The sequence below is a fragment of the Ceratotherium simum genome, chromosome 2 (genome assembly GCF_057802395.1).
Source record: "Ceratotherium simum simum isolate JZ-2026a chromosome 2, ASM5780239v1, whole genome shotgun sequence".
Classification (NCBI taxonomy): domain Eukaryota; kingdom Metazoa; phylum Chordata; class Mammalia; order Perissodactyla; family Rhinocerotidae; genus Ceratotherium; species Ceratotherium simum.
The window spans coordinates 34,970,786-34,977,773 of record NC_141901.1 but is presented as its reverse complement, the minus strand read 5'-3'; the positions used below and the strand labels follow the sequence as shown (position 1 = coordinate 34,977,773).

Here is a 6,988-nt window from a genome sequence, read left to right as displayed (position 1 = left end):
CAGGCTGGGAATAAGGGGATTTCACATAACTTGGTTGTCCTGGAGAGTGGATGAGAAGAGAGACCACTTAAAGGGGTAACAGTGGGAGACTCCGGCAGAAGTCCAAAAATCATCTCCCCAGGTCTGAAGCCCGTAGCCCGCTGAAAGATCTCTGCAGTTCAGAGACATCCACTGTCACCCAGGGTAGACCCTGCTGCTAGGAACATCTTAGCACAGCTCTGTTCCCTCCACTCCAGTGAACCACTAACCTGAAGGAATTGCTGCTCCTAAGAAAGTGACTCATGGGCACTGAACCCTCTCCTGCCTATGAAGAAAAACAGCAGAAAACAGAATTTGGTCATTGTCATTGAAAAAATAAAACCAAGACGCAGAAAGTCATTGTCCTAATGATCACTTGTATTTCCCTTCCTCCTTTCTGGGCATGAAACCCCAAAGAGAAAGGGATGGGAGACTTCATCACCAACTTGATCACAGCCCCCGATTCTCCTTCCACAGGGGTATAGGAGCTTTCTCTTTCTCTCTCCTTCGTGACTGACTGGAATGGATAGTTCCCTGCTACATGGGGATCCTGTGCTTGTTTTTAGACCTCTGGGGATTGCTCTGAGTCTTTTATGAGGAAATCCCAGTGGTGTCCTCTTCTGTCCACAATCTTCACTCAATGCAGATGAGGCCTTCAGTTTTCTCAGGGCTAGCCTAGACTCAAGACAGAATCATAGACTTAGAACTTATCATCAAGTTCATTTACTTCCGTGGGAAACCATCTGAAGTTACAAAATTTTAGCTCTTTTTGCTCTTTTTGCTCTCACATATGGGCACACCGTAGAAGGATATTATCAAGTCAGATGCACCTGACACCCTGTTATTGGAGAAGCATGCAGTTTATATCGTACCCTATGGCTCAAAGAAAGATGATTATGAACACTGTATGTCTGTGTATTTGAGAATGAGTGACATCTATTGGGGTCTGACCATAATGGGTCTCGTGGGACACCTACATCACACGAATAGAGAAGAAATTCTGACACTAAGTCCTGTCAATATGAGTGTGGTGGAATAAGTGCTAGCATCGGACACGATCCTCGTCTTTTGTACACTCAGTGCTGTTCAGATTCTTACTCTGTATGATAGCATTAATGTTATTGGTATAAATAAAGTTGTGGAATATGTTCAGAGTCTACAGAAAGAAGATAGTTATTTTGCTGGAGATACTTGGGGTCCCACGAAGCAGCTGGTCTAACTGGAGTTAATGGTCTGCTGGAAGTTCCAGCATGCACTGTGCTAGTTATAGCAGCATACAGGAGCACTGGAACAGAGGGGGCCAGTCTAAAAGACAAGGGCTAAATACAGTGCAGGCTGGAGAGACCAGCTGCTTCATGGGGTGTGAAAATCTACTTTTATAGAATAGGGAGAAATTGATACAAGATTCTCATCTTGTGGGGTGGCAACTTTGGCTCTACTGGGGAAGCTGGATGCTATTAATGTGGAAAAGACAATCAAATTTGTTTTATTATGGATGAACTTTAATGATGGATTTGGTTGCAGGCCAGGTTCTGAATCCCATGCTGGGCAAATCTATCATTGCACAGGATTCCTGGCTATTACTAGCCAACTGCATCAAGCCAATTCTGATTTACTTGGTTGTTTGGCTTTGTGAACAACAGTTACCGTCAGGTGGACTCAATGGAAGACCAGAGAAGTTACCAGATGTATGCTCTTCATGGTGGGTCTTGGTTTCCCTAAAGATAATTGGAAGGCTTCATTAGATTGATGGAGAGAAACTGCATAGTTTCATCTTAGCACATCAAGGTAAAGAAACAGGAGGATTTGCAGACAGGCCAGGCGATATGGTAGATCCTTCTCACACTTTATTTGGAATTGCTGGATTTTCACTTTTGGGGAACAATAGATTAAACCTCTTAGTCCTGTTTTCTGCATGCCTGAAGAAGTACTCTGGAGAGTGAATGCTCAACCTGAACTCGTGAGCTAGATTCATTGATGCAAAAGTTGCTTAGTACAGTGTTGCCATCTGAACGTTTGTGTATTTGAAGTGCTTATCAAACTTAAAAATGACTACTATGTTAATATTTTGTAAATGAATTGTGTTAATTTTAATAAATTGTATAATTATACACACTGTAAAATAAAGACCTTTATTGTAGTTTATTGTATTGTTAATTTTCTCCTGGAATGCTGTTATTCTGAGTACGATCTTTTGTTTATGCTTCAATGTATTTGTTATTTGCATGTCTCCATAACAGCAAACTTACTTCGTTTAAAAACTCTAGTTAGTTGAAGAGGTCTTGCATTCTGCTTGATTTTCCCATGTACTCCCTTTATGTTACGTAACGATAGTTAATGTAAATTGGTCTGTGCCAAGGAGAATGTTAACTGAGAAAAATTGATAAAGCCCGTATATGAATTAAAAGATGAAGTAAAAAACATAAAAAAATAAGATTAGCCAATTAGAGATTAAAAAGCAAAAATCTAACGTCTATTACAATTTCATTTTACCTGAAAGATATTTTAACAAAAACAAAATAGAAAGGACACAATCACAGAGTAAACATAGTTCTTTGGTTTGAATAGATCTAGTTTCAAGGAAAACCCACATTTTTGTTCTTATACTTTTTATGTTGTTGCCAACCACTGGAATGTGTCATGACCTGCTGCAACCTTTGGATGGCAATATGGGAAACTTCGATTCAGTACAAACCCCTCTGATAACTAAAACATTTGCTGTCATTCATACCCGGGAGTCAATGAGTTCTTTGAGCAAAAATATTTACCTCCTTCTCCCAATAATAGAATCAATCACTTCTTCCTACATATTTTCATATTTCGGGGGAAAGCTTTTATTATATAACTGATAACATTGCTCTTCAAAGATTTGTCTTTTTTAGCAAGTCTTAGGAAAAAGTTGGTGATTTCCTCTGTTTGCTAAGCTAATATTTTCTATTTTGAGAATGCCAAGGAAACATCACCCCAAAAGCTAGAGAGATAGGCTAATGGAGAGAATCACAGCTTACTGGGAACAGAAGCTGCTGGAGCCAGCAACTGGTAGGAACACTTCAACAGTAACTGACAAATTGCTGGTGGCTGAGTGTGGAATAGCTCGAGAGTTTAAAGCTCCTGGGGGCCCAGACTTGGGGGTGGGCCCCCACACTTCTGTGAGTTTTATCTCCAGGAGCCTGAGCAGGTTCTCATGGTAGAGAGATGAGAAAAGTCCCCAGAGGATTGACACTGCCAACTTCAAGACCTGCTATGAAGCTACAGTTATCCAAGCTGTGTGGACTTGGTGAACACAGACAAATAGATCAATGGAACAGAATCAGAAATCGATCTACATAAATATAGTCAACTGATCTTTGACAAAGGAGCTAAAGCAATTTAATGGAGAAAGTATAGTGATAGTCTTTTCTACAAATGGTGCTGGAGCAACTGGACCTCTAAGTGCAAAAACAAAAGAATCCAGACAGAGACCTTATACCTTTCACAAAATGGATGATAATCCTAAATATAAGGTGTAAAACTATAATGAACTTCTGAAAGACAACAGAGGAGAAAATCTAGGTGACTCTGGGTTTAGTGACGACTTTTTAAGCACAATCCATGAAAGAAACAATTGATTGGTTGGACTTCATTAAAATCAAAAACTTCTGGGGCCAGGCCTGTGGCATAGTGGTTAATTGCATGTGCTCCGCTGCTGGCGGCCTAGGTTCGGATCCTGGGCCACACCGATGCACTGCTTGTCGGGCCATGCTGTGGCGGCCTCCCATATAAAGTAGAGGAAGATGGGCATGGATGTTAGCCCAGGGCCAGTCTTCCTCAGCAAAAAGAGGAGGATTGGCATGGATGTTAGCTCAGAGCTGATCTTTCTCACAAAAAAAAAAAAAATCGAAAACTTCTGCTCTGTTAAAGACACTGTTAAGCTAATTAAAGACAAGCCACAGACTGGGAGAAAATCTTTGCAAAACACATACGTGATTAAGGACTAGTACCCAAAATATACAAAGAACTCTTAAAACTCAACAATAAGAAAGCAAACAACCTAGTTAAAAAATGGGCAAAAGATCTAAACAGACACCTCACCAAAAAACATATATGGATGGCAAAGAAGCCTATGAAAGATGCTTAAAATCATTTGTCATTAGGGAATTGCAAATTAAAACAATGAGATATCACTCTACACCTATTGGAATGGTTAACATCCAAAACACTGAGAACACCAAATGCTGGCAAGGATGTGGATCGATAGGAACTCTCATTCACTAGTGATGGGAATGCAAAATGGTACTGCCACTTTGGAATACAGTTTGGCAGTTTCTTACAAAACTAAACATACTCTTACATTTGATCCAACAAACGCAGTCCCAGGTATTTACCTCGATGAGATGAAAACGTATGTTCACACAAAAACCTGCAGATGAGTGCTTATAGAAGCTTTATTCATAATTGTCAAAAAGCGGAAGTAACCAAGATGTCCTTCACTAGGTGACTGGATAAACAAACTGAGGTACGTTGATACAATGGAATAATATTCAGCAATAAAAAGAAATGAGCTATCAAGCCATAAATGACATGGAGGAACCTTAAATACATAGTGTTAAGTGAAAGAAGCCAGTCTACATACAGTATGTAGACTTTTCCAACTATAGGACATTCTGGAAAAGGCAAAACTATAGAGACAGTGAAAAGATCAGCAGCTGCCATGGGTTTGCAAGGAGAAGAGGAGGGATGAATAGGGGAAGCACCAGAGCTTTAAGGGCAGTGAAACTGTTCTGTATGGTGCTGTAATGGTGGATTCATGACGTGATGCATTTGTAAAAACCCAGAGAACTGGGTGTCACAAAGAATGAACTCTTGTGTAAGCTGTAGGCTTTAGTTAATAATGAAGTATCCATATTGGTTCATCAGTTGTAACAAATGTACCACACTAATGCGAGATACTCATAATAGGGGAAATTGTGTGAGGGAGAACGGGGGTATGTGAAAACTCTGTACTGTCTGCAAACCTAAAACTGTTCTAAAAATTAATGTCTATAGAGTAAAGTTGCAGGGTACAAAATCAACATACAAAAATCAGTTGTGTTTCTATACGCTAACAACAAAATAGCAGAAAGAGAAATCAAGAATACAATCCCATTTACAATTGCAACAAAAAAATAAAATACCCAGGAATAAATTTAACCAAAGAGGTGAAAGACCTATACATTGAAAACTGTAATACGTTGTGGAAAAAAAACAAAGAAGACACAAAGAAATGGAAAGATATTCCATGCTCATGGACTTGAAGAATTAACATAGTTAAAATATCCATACTTCCTAAAGCAATCTACAGATTCAATGCAATCTCTATTAAAGACCCAATGATATCTCTCATGGAAATAGAACAAAGAATCCTAAAATTTAGTTGGAACAACATAAGACCCTGAATAGCCAAAGGAATCCTGAGGAAAAAGAGCAATGCTGGAGGTATCACACTCCCTAATTTCAAAATATACTACAAAACTATAGTACTCTAAAGAGCATGATGGTACTGGCACAAAAACAGACACACAGATCAGTGGAACAAAAACGAGAGCCCAGAAATAAACCCACACATCTATGGACAGCTAATTTTTGACAAGGGACCCAAGAACATACAATGGAGAAATGAAAGTGTCTTGGATAAATGGTGTTGGGAAAACTGGATAGCCATATGCAAAAGAATGAAAGTAGACCGTTAACTTATACCATACACAAAAATTAACTCAAAATGGACTAAAGACTTGAATGTAAGACCTGAAACCATCAAGATTCTAGAAGAAAACGTAAGCGGTACACTCTTTGACATCAGACTTAGCAGTATCTTTTTGAATACTGTGTCAGAACAGGCAAGGAAAACAAAAGAAAAAACGAACAAATGGGAATGCATCAAACTGAAAAGCTTCTGCACGGCAAAGAAAACCATCAACAAAACGAACAGACAATCCACCAACTGGGAGAAGATATTTGCAAATCATATATCCGATATGGGGTTAATCTCCAAAATATATAAAGAACTCATACAAGTCAACAACAAGAAAACAAACAACCCAATTAAAAAATGGGCAAAGGATCTGAACAGACATTTTTCCAAAGAAGATATACAGACGACCAACAGGCACATGAAAAAATGTTCAACATCACTAATTATTAGGGAAATGCAAATCAAAACTAAAATGAGATATCACCTCACACCCATCAGAATGGCTGTAATTAACAAGACAGGAAATAACAAGCGTTTGAGAGAATGTGGAGAAAAGGGAACTCTCATACACTGCTGGTGGGAATGTAAACTGGTGCAGCCACTATGGAAAACAGTATGGAGATTCCTCAAAAAATTAAGAACAGAACTACTATATGATCCAGCTACTCCATTTCTTGGTATTTATCCAAAGAACATGAAAATATAAATACAAAAAGATATTTGCACCCCTCTGTTCATTGCAGCATTATTCACAATAGCCAAGACATGGAAGCAACCTAAGTGCCCGTCGATGGGTGAATGGGTAAAGAAGATGTGGTATATAAACACAATGGAATACTACTCAGCTATAAAAAAGATTCAATCTTGCCATTTGTGATAACATGGATGGACCTTGAGGGTATTATGCTAAGTGAAATAAAATCAGACAGAGAAAGTCAAATATCGTATGATTACCAGAGGGGAGGAGGGTGAAAGGAGGAATAGGGCACCTGCGTACAGTGATGGATGGTAATTAGTCTTTGGGTGGTGAACGTGATGTAGTGTACACAGAAATCGAAATATGATGTATATCTTAAATTTATATAATGTTATAAACCAAGGTAACCTCAATTAAAAAAATAGTGTCTATTAATTAAAAAAAAAAATAAGCAAGGATGCCACCCCCTCAAATCTAAGTGTTGGTGGCATCCTGTAAGGGTGTGGTTAATACTGAGTGTTGAGTTGCACCAACCTGGAGTCTGACCAGTTGGTGATTCGATG

General features: G+C 38.9%; 1 pseudogene; it reads left to right on the top strand.

Annotated features, from left to right (window-relative positions):
• The first annotated feature begins 808 nt into the window (after positions 1-808).
• LOC101406777 (geranylgeranyl transferase type-2 subunit beta-like) lies at positions 809-1,987 on the top strand (annotated as a pseudogene).
• The last annotated feature ends 5,001 nt before the right edge of the window (positions 1,988-6,988 follow it).